Source organism: Pseudopipra pipra, chromosome 5 (assembly GCF_036250125.1).
Source record: "Pseudopipra pipra isolate bDixPip1 chromosome 5, bDixPip1.hap1, whole genome shotgun sequence".
In the NCBI taxonomy this organism is placed as follows: Eukaryota; Metazoa; Chordata; class Aves; order Passeriformes; family Pipridae; genus Pseudopipra; species Pseudopipra pipra.
The window spans coordinates 3,327,010-3,343,166 of record NC_087553.1 but is presented as its reverse complement, the minus strand read 5'-3'; the positions used below and the strand labels follow the sequence as shown (position 1 = coordinate 3,343,166).

The following is a 16,157-nucleotide window of genomic DNA, read 5'->3' as shown; positions in this document are numbered from 1 at the left end:
AGACCAGTAAGGTATATTTTGAATATTTTTAATATATAGCCTGGGAAATTCAGATATAATTGCACAGGAACTGTCAAACTCTTTTTAAAAATCTCCAAATGGCATAAAAATATATATTTACTGTTATAAAAATAAACACATAATTAGAAATTGGTAGGAGAGTGAGAAGCAGGAATTCTCAATGAATATTGTATTAGATTTTTCTTCTCTTATGGACACTACCTTTTCAGATATGAAGTGCATCTCATTTCCCAATTACTGCTTTCTCTTTCCTCTGACAGTTTGCTTTTAAAAAGATAAATGTCAACTGAATGATCTCCTTGCTATGTTTTTAAGAATATTGTTTCCCTTTTCTGCCCCCATTCTTTCATTTAAGCTGTGCATGGAATAATCTATCACTTCTTACACTTGAGAAATATCTTCACAACACATCAAGCCTGATCCAGGCTTTAAGCCAGTGTGAAATTTCAGTAGACTTTGCATTAGTTCCTAAACATTCCTTGCACAAAGACTCCTCACAGTTGGGAAACTACTTAATTAAAGGTATTCCTCTAAAATCTTGGTTTTCCTTTTCTCAGAATATCATCATAGAACTGAACTCTCTGGCCAGGGTCTCTGTCTCAGGAATATGCTGAGTTTTCTTACAGAGAAAATAGAGGGGAAAGGGTGGTGGAGGGCAAGCTCAGCCTCTCAAAGAAATTGTTTAGCTCTTCATTTGCCTCAGTTTACCCATTTGTATCCAGGGCATAGTGCCTTTGTGAAGTTTAAATGATGCTTGTTTTTAAAGTACCTGAAACAAGGGGGGTTAAGTAATGCAAAAAACCCCAACTACATTTGTTTAGAAAGAAAAACTTTGATTCTGCAGCATCATCGTAGGTCTGACTAGCAGCAAAAAAGGATTTACTAAACATAAGCTTAGAGCCAACCTTGAAAATGTCCTTTTACTCTTTGTTTTGGATCTTATAACAAACAATCCAGGTCCATAATTTCAAAGAAATTATGTAATGAATGAGCATTTTACCCCTACTCTAATCATGCTTCATGGTACATAAATCAAGCAGATTGCCTATTAGACTCGTGTCTCTCCAGAAGAGCAGATGCAGTCTCACTCTAAATGTGTTGTCAAGACACGTCCTTTTGGGCCAGAACACCATGTACTCAGTCAAAACCTGAGCCTATAAAAAGCCCATTGCAAATGGGAAAATAAATGTGCAGCACCGAGAAACATCTCGTCGCGTACGTCCTGTAAAACAAGGTATTCCTGCAGGAACCTGCAGACCTGCAGTTAATTGCTTCAGCAGCAGGAGAAGCCTGAGAGCACAAAAACAGTGATGGAAAGAAACCTGAGAGCACAAAAAGAGGTGTGATTGCTTCAGCCAAGCCTACAGCATGACAACAGATTTCACTGAATCATATGTGGTTTGCTCTGATCGTACGATGGCATCACTTGCTACAACCACAAACCAGAACTGACTTTGTCCTCCGTGATTTCTCTGGTTTTGTCACAACCATACCCTTTGGCATTGCTGCAGGTTTCACCAGAAGGAAATGCCGAACTGGATGCACCATAGAACATTCCTACAAGTACTTATTCCCAAACTCCTCCAAAGGCACCCGTCTACAGGCAGCGCCTGTCGAGTGCAAACCCTCTTGTGAATGCAACATGGGCAGCTCCCTCAGGTGGGAGCACTGGACTCCAGGTCACCTAGAACTGAAACACCACATGCTTTGGTGGAGGTCACAGACCTTGTAGCCCTTCCAACCTGCAGATTTAAATGTGCTTCTGGTTGATAATGAGTGAAGCCTGGTAGTCGCTCAGCCTGTTATGTCAACTTGGTTGTTACAGTTGAAGCACATGATAAAGATACCACCCTGTGAGATGAGTTGGCAGGTGGAAGTGGAGGCCAGGAAACATCCTTACAGTTAGCACAATTTATATGGCACAGGACTGAGAAGATCTGGAGGTCAAAATAAACACCAAGCGATGCCAGCTCAGGTTTGCTGGGACAAAACTGCTCAGTCTCAGCTCTTGGCACAGCTGTGTTTCTTCCAGAGAAAGCAGTGCAGCTTCATTCATGAGGGCTTTGCTCTGCAACGTGCCAAAAACTGCTTGGCTTTCAGGGAATCCATGGTACAACCTATCTGTGCCAGACAGGTTGCCCACAGGAAAGGGAGAGTGGATTGTGGTGCTGTTCCTGTTGGCAGGAATGACACAGTCTCACTGCAAGGATGGGAATATGTTGCCATTTCGTAGTTAGCTCTGTTCCAGGGGAGAACAGAGAACTTCAGCTTCAAGTGCTGTTTGTCTGGCACATTTTAAAAGTGCTGAGATTGCTTCTAAATGGTGGGGAAAAGGGCTGAGGTACAGTGAAACATGGGGGTGATTCATTCCAGGCAGTCGTGGCATCTCTGGCTTGATTAGTTTTCATGTCATCCAGCACTATTTCAATAAATTAGAGCATTTTGGTGGCTGAATGGAGCACTGTGGCACATATTCTGCTTGTGTCACATAGATAGTTCCACATGTATCTTCTGCCAAGTAGGTGGTAAACAAAGGCCGTGAGTATCTACACCCGGCTGGAGTAGCTCTGTGTCCCCACTGTAATTTGGGAGCAAAATGACATGATATGTTGTATCCTAATGATATAGAGTATATTTGACTCTTCTGGAAGCCTTTCCCCTGAGATTTTGCATCCATACTTTCCCACACTCAGATGCTCTCCCTTTCTGTGGGGTTATACAAAGAGATGTGAAGCGCAAAAATCTTCCCATTCCATGAATCTCCCACTATAAAGAAATCCTTGGCTAGAAACAAATCTGTACACAGTGGTGTTTCAAACCACTATATAGCAGAGTTCATGTTTCAACCACAGGCCAGATTCCTATTTGCAGGATGATCACTGTATAGTCTTTTTCTCCTTTTTCTCCTAGAATTTAGCAGCATCTGGAAGAAATGGGTGGACATTGTCTCTAACCTGGTCCAAATTTCAGAGTTGCTTTAGTTTCAAAGAAAAATCATCTATCTTCAGCCCTGCTTGATTCTCATGGTAAGTATTATTAAATACTGAGTTGTTAATATCAGTATTTATCTTCTATTATCTATTATAAATTATATATATATAATATTATTATTGCTGAATCAACAAGATCTGCCCAGTTTTGCTTTACATCTAATGATTCCCCAGTCATGGAGAAGCTAACGAGTATAGAAGACTCCCCAAGGATTCCCATCTCTGTACCACCAGTGGGACTGGACTCTGCTGGGAAGGGAGAAAAGTGGGAGAAAAGTTCTGTCAGGAACACAAGCAGCTGCCTGACCTGTTAACCTCATTATTTTTGGGAAATTCAACATTCATTTGGTAAACAAAGGCAGGATGAAACCTTTGGTTGGTATAAAGCAGCATACCCCTCTTGTTAGAAACAAACCTCGCCAGACTACTCCACCAAAAGAATGGACCCAAAGGCATAGGAATTTGCTACTGGAATATGCGTCAAACACTTATGGATTGTGTTCCTTCTCTTGAAAGCTTACTTTTAATTTGCTGATCCTCCAGAGGCATTTGTAAAGACTGGGGGTTTTTATTAGTTTAAGATCAGGTAGACAGAAAAAAATCAGTGGAGATGGTTGGAACTCCAGCAAGGAAAGACCTTATTTAGAGGAAAAGAAAACTCTACTGCACTGAAATTGCCTTTACTTGGCAGGAAGAGAGGGCAGAAAGCTATGAAATGAATGATGGTAGCCAAGGTGTTTTGTTTCATTTCTATGGGTTTTTTAATCGTTGGCACTACTGTTTTTGTGAGGCAATAAAAATTCCCCAACCCAGCAGTGATCAGCTTCTTAGATAATTTCTTTTTCCATACCCTCTGTGCCCATTTGCACAGATAATGCCTGTTCTGGCTACACTATCCATGGAGCAGAGGTCCCTCTGCCTGGGATGTGGTCAGTTATAACACTGTTATAAAACCTGCTTGAAATGCTCTCAAATTCAATGTTGACAAACATTTTTTTAAATAAATTTTTTTAACATAAGACAGCAAGTCAGGGGGGAGCCAAAACCTTGCAGGAGTGATTTATTTACTCATCATGCTAAAGGGGCAACAAGAAGTTATATCAATGCAGCACATTAATAACTTCAAACCTTGTATGTAAAGATTATTTTTGTTTACTGTGCTAGGTACCAAGCAAGAGGAATAGCAAGGAAATGCAGAGTATTTACTGTATTTGCAAGGTGAGAGTGAGAGCATAGCATTAACATCTTGCTTTCTTTACTGAGGTTTAAGATTACCACCTAGTATTCTTGAGAAGGCCCTAAGCTTGATCAGTCCTACTGTTAAATTGGCATTTCTAGCATCAATAGCACTTCCCATTTTTCTTATCAGGATCATTTTAATTCTCTCTGTTGGATTGTGTGACAAATTGTCAGGTTTATACCGTGAAGATGCAGCAGCAAATTGTTTGGATTAAAACACAATGGCACTGTGATTTAGAGCAAGACTTCCTTCATTTAACATTAGGCATAAAAAAATCAATTGTCTGGTCTCAATCTGAGCTCCATTGGTAGCCAGGGAAGAGAGAGGTGCTTCTAGAAGATGATTCATCCTATCCAAAAATAGGTACCTAGGACTGACTGGATGATTTTCCCTATGGAGTTACCTTTCTCTCTCCATACAGTGAGAGAACCTGGATGACCAGCTTGGATGGGATGTCTGCCTTTTAAATGGTTGATGGAGAAAGGAGTGCTGAAAAGTCTTTGATTACAGTCCTTCTTTGGGCCTTCTCTATTACAGTCAAGGCTTTGGACCCAACTAGAGATCAATTTAGGTCTCAGCAAAACAGACAGAAGTAGATAGTAAAGATAATTTCATTCCCAAGGTAAAAATCCCGTACGAAAGACCTGACAGTGAAGCGTGCACTGAGTGATACATGAGTGGATGAAAGGGAGTAGAGGTGTCTGCACGGAGACATCTCTCCCTACTCTAGAGATGCTGAATATTTTGTGGCATCTGAGCTATCACACAGCAGGATTCTGGATCTTGTGAGAGCCTCTAGAGGATGTGGTTTCTCACTGGAGCTTCTGAGATGACAAATTATAGCTGCAAAGTGTTTTCTTCCACATCCAATCTATTACATCGACTTCTTGACATCTGGAGTTTTATTAAAATATTCTAATTTCTCCCTTTTACATCAGTAATTAAAGCTAAGGTGGAACAACCCACCTTCTAAATGTGCTACTTAGTAATTACCCCTGTGAAAATCCCTTTGCTGTCATTACAGACAAATAGTCCTTTGCTAGGCCAGCAGAATGATTAAGCTGATCCATGTATTAGACTGATGTTTATATCTTTCTGGTGCACCCCTGCTTCTGTCCCTTTAATATGGGCATAAGCCAGGCCACCAGGACAGGCTGTTTGCCTCCAGTGACCACTGTTGATCCCAGGTGCAGGAATGGGATGAATGACAGAGAAATTGGTAACGAGGAAATAAATCCTGCGAGTTGGAGCCCCTTCAAAATTAAGCATTATCATCCTTCCTGAATGAGGGTGCTTTTCTGACTGGGAAAGAGCTGTTTGATGAAGTTTCAGCAGCTCTGTGAGCCCGGGGGCAATCAGCTGCAGTTGCTGCTGCAGGAAATATTCCCTCAGTCACACTGGCAGAGCTCACGGTATCGACTGCCTCTGCTGCGTTTTCCAGGGGTGGGATGCAACATCATATCAGAATTTGTACATTTTTCCTTTTAGCCATTAGCCACATCAGACTTCCTCCCCCTCAAAGTTACAGTTCTTGCAGAGTGATGGGTTTATCCCGGACTCATCACTCTGGCTTTAGAAACGTCCTCGTTATTCCGGAGCAAAAGCATCTCGTGCCTGGTGTGCAGCATCAGCACAGGGAGTTATTTTGGTCAGCATCCCATAAAGGAAAGCTCTGCGTCAGATGGGTCTATACTGATTACAGATAACCCTGAGCTTGGTCCCGAGGATGAGGATGAGGTATCCTTTTGCTGCCCTCTTTCTTCTGCTTGCAAACACATCTCCCGCATGTATACGCTTTAGTCACTTCCACTTTCACCCAAGGAAGTCAACGCTTAATCAGGTGAAATATTTAAAATTATTTCAGAAAGATTCAGGGCAGTCAAATCTTCTTGAACCTTTAGCCTTGCTAAATCTCAGAAAATAGTAATTTGTTTGTTGTTTTTTTTTTAAAGGTGGTTTAATGTATGTATAGAAATGATCTGTTCAGAATATCAGCCTCAGTAGATTTATTCTTAGAATAGATCTCCTGCTTTAACAAGTAAAGGTAATTTTGTGTTTCCCTCAATGTACATAACAGAATTTATTTTTCCATTGAAAAACATTTATCCTTCCTAGATACATATTTAAGAAAGCTATTTTTATATAGAAAAAAGTAACTGGACAGTTTTGATGGCCATGTTGTACTTAAATAGAGAGAGAAAAAATATCAGCAGGCTGTCTTTATGTTCCCCCATGATATTGTCATTTTAAGGATTAATGCAATTTGGCATAAGGAGCATAAACAGAATAGACAATATTAACACAAGATGAGAATCATCAGAGACAACTTTTCATGCAGCAGTTCTTACTTAAAGCACTTTTTATTAAATCTCACAGTGCCAATATCTGAGGCTTCTTTCTCAGGTTTCTTGTAAACATTTCAAGCAACAGTTAAATTATTACTCAGTACTAGAATCTAGATAAGTCTGAGAAAATAATGTCTGAAAATTTGCCAAATTTTCACTTTGGCAAAGGCTTGGCAGCAGGTGTCTTAATGACCCACGTTGTCAGATGTATTCTTTGCTGTTTTTATTAATGGTCTGGAAAACTGAGTGAGCAGTGGAGTAAAAAAATTTGCAGATGACACAAAATGGTTGAAGGTCAGTGAGGACTAGGGATGGCTACGAAATCTTGTAGAAGACTCTGGGAAAGCAAGATGAAATAGAAATATGAGAGCAAGCAAAATCATCTGTTTGGAATAAATACAAAATAATGAGATTTGGGGGGGAAAAGAAACAAAACCAGATGTCAGCTATTCTTAAAAATCACTCAGGGGGAAAAAAAGTGGGTCATTATTGGTGACAGTGAAAATCCCTTCTTAAAATGCAGAGACATCCAAGAATCAAGTTGTGTGAGTACTGCACAGCCCAGGATGGAAAACAGGCTCTGTAAATATTACAGCACTGGTATATCTGAAACACTCTATTCATTCTTGTTTTTCTTTTTTTTTTAACTGAAAGTATTTTTCAGAAATAAAAAGGTCTGGAAATGGGATGCTGAAATTACTAGATAAAAGTGTTCACGGGAAGAGAAACTTCCCAAAAGATTGGAGCTGTCATTTAAAGATGAATTAAAGGAAAAACACTGAAGAGAAGGTAAGTTTTTTACTTAAGCTTATTCATCCTTTTCAAGAAGAATAAAAGGAAATTAATTAAACTGAGCATTTAAAACAGATCAAAGAAGACTCTTCTCCACAATGTACAGTTAATGATGAGATCTGCTCACTAAAAGGTATAATTGAGCCCAGGAGTCATCCTGTGGGGAGGCTGCTCCACCAACTCCCACTTCTGCCCCAGTTTCCTCTTCTCTAGGAACTTCTGGTCTGCTCTCTGACTGGCTATTGAACTGAGAGAATCACTGCACTGAATTTGTGCTTCTTTGAATCACGCAGTGGGCTCATTTACAGCCTCTCTGCGGGGAATTGTCACAGGTGAACTGCAGGGGCAGCACCTGCCAACACGTTCTTCCTAAATCACTCCAGGTAGCTGGGCCTGGACATAATCAGCTAGAGGGCCCAAATTATTGTAATAACACTGGTTTTCACTTCCCTTCTCTGGATCTGAGACTTCAAGGCTGTGATTAATTAAGCCTCTCAACTACCCTCGTGTCCCAGGTGTTATTAGGCTGGTGCCGAATGTGACCTTTTCAAGGTCAGAGTGTAAACAGCTGCCAGTGGCAAATCTCTGAGTATCTCTTGAAAACGACTCTGCTCCTTTAGCCTCTAGCTCACATCCTTCCACAGTAAAGTCTCTTCCTTACTCCTCTGTGAATTTCCAGGCATCTGGAAGCACAGTGATTTAATGTTGTCTTTCACCTTACAGCTGCCCTGTGGAATCCCACTGACTTAGAAAGTGAACACACAGCTCTCAGTTTTAAGAAGGGGCACTATACAGTTTAACAAAGCATTTCTAAGGTGCAAAAGCCCACAGAAGCCAGTGGAAAGTCCTATTGACCTTGAGGGTCTCCATATTTTGGAACTTCACTTTGGGAGTGCTTTAGTAGCAACAGCACCATTGAAATGTCCCCACACTCATTTCAGCAGTTCGAGAGTTACATTTTTCATTTTCATGGTGTTTCTTTATGCAGCCATCTAAAATTTCCTCTTCTAGAATCACAGAACAGTTTGGGTTGGAAAGGACCTTAAAGACCATCTTGTTCCAACCCCCTTGCCATGGGCAGGGACACCTTCCACTATCCCAGGTTGCTCAGGGCCCCATCCAACCCAGCCCTGAACACTTCCAAGTGTTACATACAAAATCATGTGCAGTCCAATTTGAAGTGAACGAATGCAAATGGCAATAACACCATAATCTTCCCTGCCACCAGCCAGCCTCCCAAGAGGAGCCTCAGGAAAAGGACCCAGGCACAGAATGGATGTTCGTTGGGCCCTGTTGAGTGTCAGGATGTAGGCAGCAGGAGTGATTGCACAAGAGACGTTTCTGTTGTTGCTTGACCCACCAGAGACTGAATAAATAATCATGAGCATTTAGATTACTAAGAGGAAGAAAAAACTGAACTAAATCAGCAGGGATAATGTTAAAAATTATTGATTGTACACTTTATTCACAGCCAGTACTTAGGAGACATCTTGGTTTTTTTCTTGCAGCCTAATTTTGGTGGAGTGACGCATGGAGGGTCTCTCCCCACAGCTGGTACTGCTCTCTGGAAGTGCTTTGTCACTCCATCTTACATCTCCACGTTACAAATACATCTCTACCTTTCAGCACCACTTCCATCAACAGGAAGAGATTATCTGGCCTTTTTTTTTTTTTTTGAATCCTTTGCAAAACAGTTGTGCAGGTTTTTTCCTGCAAGAAATGAAGAGATTTGGCTCTGTGATGGCACCAGAGACTGTCAGCCTTATCAGCATGGGCTGGCAGGTCCCACAGAGTTTACTTCGATGGTTCTCATTGCTAGCATTTCTCAGTAATTCCACAGTTGTAGGGATGCCCACTGAATTCTGTAGAGTTTATAAACTTTATGTATATGCATGATTCTATGCAATATTTAGGAGAAAAAAAGTGTTGCTACGTAGCTCAGTGATTTTTACCTGTAGAGCTCTTCAGAAGCAAGGGATGTTGAAAAGATTTTGCTGTGTGCTCTCTCTCACTCTTTGCTTTCTTCTTTAGCCTTGTAAGAGACTGGCAAGCCATCTGCTGGAGTGGAAGCTGCTCATATATTCCAAGGGGTCAGCAGAGCTGGTCAGATGGGGTGACCTCGAGGCCAGCGGGAGGTAATGATCAGATTAGCTGAGTCAGAGCAGCCAACCACAGCTCTCTATATATATCATGGCTCCCCTTCAGAGGAGCTCACCTAATCAGATCTGTCCCCAGGAATATGTTTATCCTGTCTGGAGCCTGGCTTTTGAAATAATTTCTTTTTTTTTTTTTTTTAGATCCCAGCTCCCTGCAAACCCAGGAGTGTTGAGATCCCAGCAGCCCTTTTGATTTCCCTCGTTAGGAGAATGATGCAAAATTTAAGTCCCGACTCTAAATGCCCAGTTTTTCTCCAGACATGAAAAGCTATGGTTTAGCCTCAGTCCGACTGTCAGCAAGAAAAACTTGTTCCAGTTCTTCCTGCACATCTTCACAGACTTCATTTTCCACAGGCTTTATTGAACTAGTCCCTTAGATTTGAGCATCTTCTCTGAATTGCTGAAATCCCTCCCTTGTGTGGGTGACAGAGGATCTCTGCCCTGCAGGAGGCCACAGAGGCGTGTGGGTTCTGACACCAGGAGAAAAACCACCAGGAGAAATGCCTGTGCTTCCCCTCAGTGCTGAAGGATGAGGGCAGTTTTCCTGGGCTTGCTGTCTGCATCCCAAAGGTGTGTCGTTGACTTCACTGATTTTTACGTTCCAGTGAACAATCCCTATAGCAGAATCAAAGCCCAAAGCAGCTCAAAGCTTTCAACTGATAACCCCAAAATGTGAGGAGAAAGTCTGCTGGAGTCATACAGAAGGAGACAAAACAATTCCTCTTTCCTGCCTCTGAGGTCCAGCTTTCTCCTTGGCTGATTACATTCGAATCTTTCCCCAAAATTAACCCCTGCAGCACTGTTCAGGTGACCTGCTCTGACGGTCTAAAGAGTAATGTGGGGAAATATGTGTGAATAGGTGCTTCTGGAGTTTTTCCCCCAAAATCTGTGTTTGTGGACTGCACCAGCACCTCAGGTGAGCTCTCTCCTCCTTCCCAGACAGCCTGTCCATCCCAGTTCTGCACAAGTGATGCTTCTCACAGCAAATATCACAGTGCAGCAGTTTTGAGCCAATGAGCTCAACTTCTCATGGCTGCTCATTTGTAAAACCAAAATCAACCTATTTTTTGGGTTTTGAGGAGTGCCTTGAAATCCTGATACATGAGAAAGGCAGAAGACTTTGGAATGGTGAGGTTTACCCCAAAACCTGGGGAGGTATTTAAAGCACAGTTTTGGGGAAGCAGCTTTAACTGATAAGCTGAAAATCTCTGCTGCACTTCAGTAGCACAGAGGGAGCTGTGCAATTATAATAAACCAGGGAGGAAAAGTGCATCTCTCATCAGTAAAGCCATGCCTGTTGGCTGTGTGCTTTGCTCTGCACTGTATTTGTAGCCTCACATTTGTCAGCTTTTCTTCCCTTTTGTTTTGCCAGGCTGTTACTGCGGCAGAGAAGTCAATAAACACAAGTTTCAAGCACTTTTCGCATTGTGATTGCGATGTAATGCTGCCGTTAAATCCTTTTTTTTCCTTATGCTGGCTCTTCCAGAGGGATATTTTAGCTTCTATTAGATTCAGTTTTTACAGTGAGCCACGTGCTCACTAAAAAGAGGGAGGACCATGAGGCCCCACTTCCTACAGGTGGTGGTGCTGTGAGTATTCCACATCCGAAGGGAACGGACAGCAAGTGGAAGATGACTGAATTGCCTCCTTCAGGACATCCCTGATGCCCTGATGACACCCCTACCCTCATTCTTTGTCCAAAGGATGATGGATAATGCAGGAATCTTTCACAGCTGCTGAGTTCCATTCCCTAATTCTGGCTGGTTGGACGGTATCAGCACAAGGAGGGCAAAGGAATTGTTTTGGGTGGGACGGAGCGTAACTAAGGGCAATGGGAGGAAACAGAGTAGAGAAATGTCCAGGCTGACTATCAAGAAAAACATCCTAACATTGAAGCCCAAAAGGGCTGTTTAATAATCTCCCAAAGGAAGTAGTGGGAACCTTTATCAATGAGTCATTTCAAACTTTGAAGGACAAAGCCCTGAGTGTGGGGAATAGTCATGTGTTGGCAGGGCATGAAGGGTCTTTCCCACTCCTCCTTGCTGACTCCCTGCCCTCACCCTTCTGAAAGAAACACAGCCTGAAAAACACAATGCAACCTGTAGTTTCCTGACATACACACACATAGAAAAAAGAAAAACAACATCCTTTGAGATTGGGAACCTGGGAAATGTTTTTTAAAGTAGCTTTAATAACATGACACATGATAACAAGTTTTAGAGTAATTTCCTTTTTCTTTTTTTTCAGACACGTTGCCAGAACGTGTGTCTGCCCTGGCAGCAGCTTTCTTGTGAATTAATGAAACATCAACGCTGCACTACCAGCCAGATTGGAGTAGTGTGTTTCCAGGAGAGAGCCTGAACTGGCAGATCCTCAGCTGCTACAAATCAATTAAGTTCCCTTGATTCCAGCACAGAGGGCCACCAACTTACAGCTGCAGAAGGTCTGGCCCATTTCATGCTGGAACAGAAATATTGCTTTCATTTTGCTGAGAGCTGGACTATTTAAAATTTAAATGCTGTTAAAATTTAAAATCATGATTTAATTTAAAATTCCCTTTGCAGTTTCTTTTAGTGACAGCATCCCTCATTTCTGCTCCAGGCAGCTGAAACTGTACCTTTCCCTGAGACCATCACATCAGGGTTTGCTTGGGTGTCCTGTGGCCAGCAGGTGTGATATGATTTGCCCTTGGATTTTTTGCTGATCCCTGTTTCTTGCTTCTGTTAGTTAAATAACTGTAATAAGAATGATCAGTGAATCACAGAATCATGGAATCATAGAATGGTTTAGGCTGGAAGGGATCTTAGAGATCATCCAGTTCCAACTCCCTGCCATGGGCAGGGACACCTTCCACTAGACTGATGCTCAGAGCTCCCTCCAAGCTGGCCTAAATAGCATTAAAAGTTAGCCAACAGTCACTACATTGCCCAAATCCCTGGAAAGCAGTAGCATGCCTCAGCGCTGGAAGAGGAATGGAAGTACAATGGAGAAGGAGCCCCTTTCCTATGGAAAAGCATTGAGGCTCAGACAGGCTGCAAAGACACAGCTTCTCACCAGCATATCCCGCCCCTGTGTGTCTTGGAGGCTTGGTTTTGGGGAGGGGGGGGGTTCTTCCAGCTCCCTAGACAAACTTTGTGCCCTCAGAACATGTTGCAATGCTTATAATTTATAGAGAATGCTGAGAAGAGAAACCTGCTCTCTGACCATGCAGACCCTGGGCAAGCCCTGACAACTTTTGCTGTGTCTTGGATTCACAGGTGAGGGTTTTCCCTTATTAAAAGTTATTTCATGGCATCTGCTCCCCAGTTAGTTGGGTGGCTGGGGCTGGCATCAGTGAAGGAGAAAATCCCCATCTCCCTCAGCTCGTGGCTTGTGAGGGAAGGGCGAGCTGCAGGAAAAAGCAGTAAAGAAGATGTGGAGCTGGGGAAGGAGACCAGGAGGTGAAGCAACCAAGAGAAATGAGTGTTGAAGGGGCAGGGGAGGTGTTACTAGACCAGAGATGCTCCATCCTCTGTGTGTTGCCCCAGCAGCAGAGCCTGTGCCCACAGGCAGAGCTGCACCCCGTGGGCAGCACCAGGTCCCAGGCTGGGAGACATCAGTTCACCCCTTGCCTTCTCACAAAGATGGGAGGTTTTGTGCTTCCAACTTGTAACTGGGCTTGTAATTTGGCAAAGAAAGTTTAAAAAAAACCAAAAACCAAAAAAAAAAACCCACAAAAACCTACAACCCAAAGCACGTCATTGCAAAGTGTTACAGCACAAGCATTTAGCACCTCGCGACAAAGCCCAGCCCAGAGCCAACTTTCCGGTGGAATTTTCCTGCCCATCTGCCAAGTGCTGCGTGGAAAGAACCATCTGTGGTGTCCTGCAGGGGCATTTCCTGGTCACAGCTCCCAAAGGGTAACTAAAACCTGGATTCTGCAGGACATACTCCACTGCCCAAAAGGGCTTGGGCTTTCACAGGAGTGTCAGTTAAAGCTGAGAGAATAAGTAGTGTGGCTCCTGCTGCTTTGTCTGCTCTGTCTGTGTCTGGAGCTGATCAGCCCACCTGGCAAAATTCACATCTCCTAAGTGCCTCATAGTCCAGCTTGCATTTTAAGAATTTTGCTTCAAAGAATTAGTAGCATGTCTGTCAGGCACTGCTCATTAAACACTTTTGGATCGGGTGATATCTTGGATCACCTAGGTCCTGATGATGCTTATATTTTAGTCTCCGAAGGACTGATTACCCACAGAAACATGCAATCAAGGGAGAACAGAATCACAGAAAATGCTGAGTTGGAAAGGAACCAAAAAGGATCATTGAGTCCAGCCCTTAGCCCTGCACAGGACACTCCCCAGGAGTCACACTGTGTGCCTGAGAGTGTCATCCAAATGCTTCATTGCCCATCCCTGGAAACACCAGTCCAGCCTGAGCCCCATGCAGGCTTTTGCCAGGCACATCTTGTGCAGCTCAGAACAGGAATGTCTGGATGAAAGTCCATACACAGGAGGCCAGACTACATGATCTAATGGCTCCTTTGGCCTTAAAATCTTGAATCAGTGAACTGAAATCTATGAAAAAAACAGTCCCCAGCTGTAGGAATGAACTGGCTCAATTGCAAATAGGTCCATTAAACTCGAACTGACAACGCTCCTGGATCATCTTTAAAGTTAAAAATTGGATTGAAGGGGATGTAAGTATAATTAAACTCCTGTAGTTTCAAGCTAATACAAAATTTCTCACTTCCTGTCCAATACTCCTGTGTGATGTTCCTGTGCTTGCCTAAAAAGCTGATGTATTATTTTCCATCTCTCTCTACAAAGGTGGTCTCTAGTTGGGCTGCAATGTGAGCATGAGGCTGGAGCTGGACTGACCAAGTGACCTGCTCTGGGCAGGTGGCAGCCACAGATGCCCCCTCCAGGTGTTAAACCAGGTAATTCTTGTGGAGAGAAAAGGAGGGACCCTCTCACATTCCTTCCTTCACTTCTCTCTTCTTTCCCACCGCTGGCATGTCCTACCCCAGTGCTACCATCCCTTCCTTTTCTTCTCACAACTTCTCATCCCCTCCTCCCCTCATCTCTCTCCTGTTTCTCCTTCTTTCCCATCTCACTTTAAAACACAAAGCTGTTCCAAAATCTTAAGAATTGGGTTTTAGAGGAATCAAATACTGTCTGAACTCAGTCAAACTCTGAGTTACTCCTTTGCCTGGGACAAAGGCAATAAGATGTGGATAATAGTGCAAAAAGGCCGGGTGCCTTAGCAGGGTGGGCTGTGAGATCAGCCCCCAGGAACTGAGCAGGGCTGTGTTTGGTAGGTGCTCAAGGGCTGGACCCAAGCAGGAGCAGAGTGTGGCTGCAATGTTCACAGTGCCATCTTTTGGATAAGGTGGAAAACTGTGCTAACTTCCCAGTGACATCAAAAAACTCTCCAGGCAACCCCTCCCAGGGAAAAAGGCACTTTTTTCCTTGCTGTTGCTGAAATCGCTGCCTCAGTTCCCCTTGAAGTTTTTATTGGGAAAAGTTATTCTTCCCTTCAAATCCAAAATTGCTCTGTGGTGTGTCTGCACGGCATCCAGCAGTGCTGCCTTGCTTCAGTCAACTGCACTTCAGCGTGTACAGCACAGGGAAAACCACTTTGGAAGAGATTTTTCCGAAGGAACTCGAATGCCTGCTGAAAGCCACGGCAGCTCCCGATGATGGAAAGGCTGAGCACGTGCAGGAGCAGCAGAGATGCAAAGGAGGCAGCTGTTCCAGGATTTTTCTGCACTGCAATGTGCTTTAGGGCTGAAGAGAGGAAAAACTCTAAAAACCGACTATGCCCTGTGTGTAATCTTATAACTCTAAAAACCGACTATGCCCTGTGTGTAATCTTACACTGCCCCATGTAAAATACAAGTGATGCTAAATGAACACTGCATCTCCACTGGAACTGGGCTTCTAAAATTGAGTAAAATGACCTGAGTCTTGGAGGGGCCTTAACTGAGGCTATTCTGATCCTCGGAAGTCGTGCTGATGCTTTTTGTTTCTGAGCCAAGATTCTGTTAATCTAAGTCAGCTCTGTCTCTTGTGCCTAGTAACATGAAGCAAGAAATAGCCTAGCCTTATAAAAACTGAGATTTGGCATCAGCTCATATTGATTATCTGGCTCCTAAATGAAGCCCGAACTTCTGGTTCTTGCCCAAACAACAATCTCCTTGGAGCTTCCTGCCTGCAAATCACAGTCAGATACTGGGTCTTCTGAGCTTGTTCAGACTCAGATTTCCAAGTTAAGCTGAGCTTCCTTTTGTTTACAGACACTTTTCTTGAGCAAAGTCTTTATTTTCTAGTTTCATGCTCTTTATGGAACCAAAATACTCAGTGACTTGTATAGAATTTCTTTGGTCAAAACCTACTGCCATGAAATTAACAGCAAAATGCTGCTGATTTTATTGTAATCAAGTTTTCCCCACTTGGGAAACTCTAGTCTTCAAGAAAGCAGTGCTATAGGAAACCAGGAGTAACTAAGCAATGTGATTAAGCACAAGATGTTCTAGTGCCCACCCAAAAGCCCCATAAATGGGAGCTGAATAGAAACTGTATCTCTCTGAGTAGCCCTGGTTGCCCCTTCATGTCAGCCTCTGTCATCAGCCTAC

At 43.1% G+C, this 16,157-nt stretch overlaps 1 long non-coding RNA gene across 2 annotated transcripts; it reads left to right on the top strand.

The window, feature by feature from the left end:
• The first annotated feature begins 11,786 nt into the window (after positions 1-11,786).
• Positions 11,787-14,453, top strand: LOC135415259 (uncharacterized). 2 transcript variants are annotated; one of them, XR_010431027.1, is made up of 4 exons: positions 11,787-11,987; positions 12,146-12,214; positions 12,717-12,801; positions 14,350-14,453. It is a non-coding gene; the product is annotated as an uncharacterized LOC135415259 (long non-coding RNA). The 2 variants fall into 2 exon arrangements; XR_010431026.1 differs by having other exon boundaries at positions 12,109-12,214.
• Positions 14,454-16,157: the final 1,704 nt, after the last annotated feature.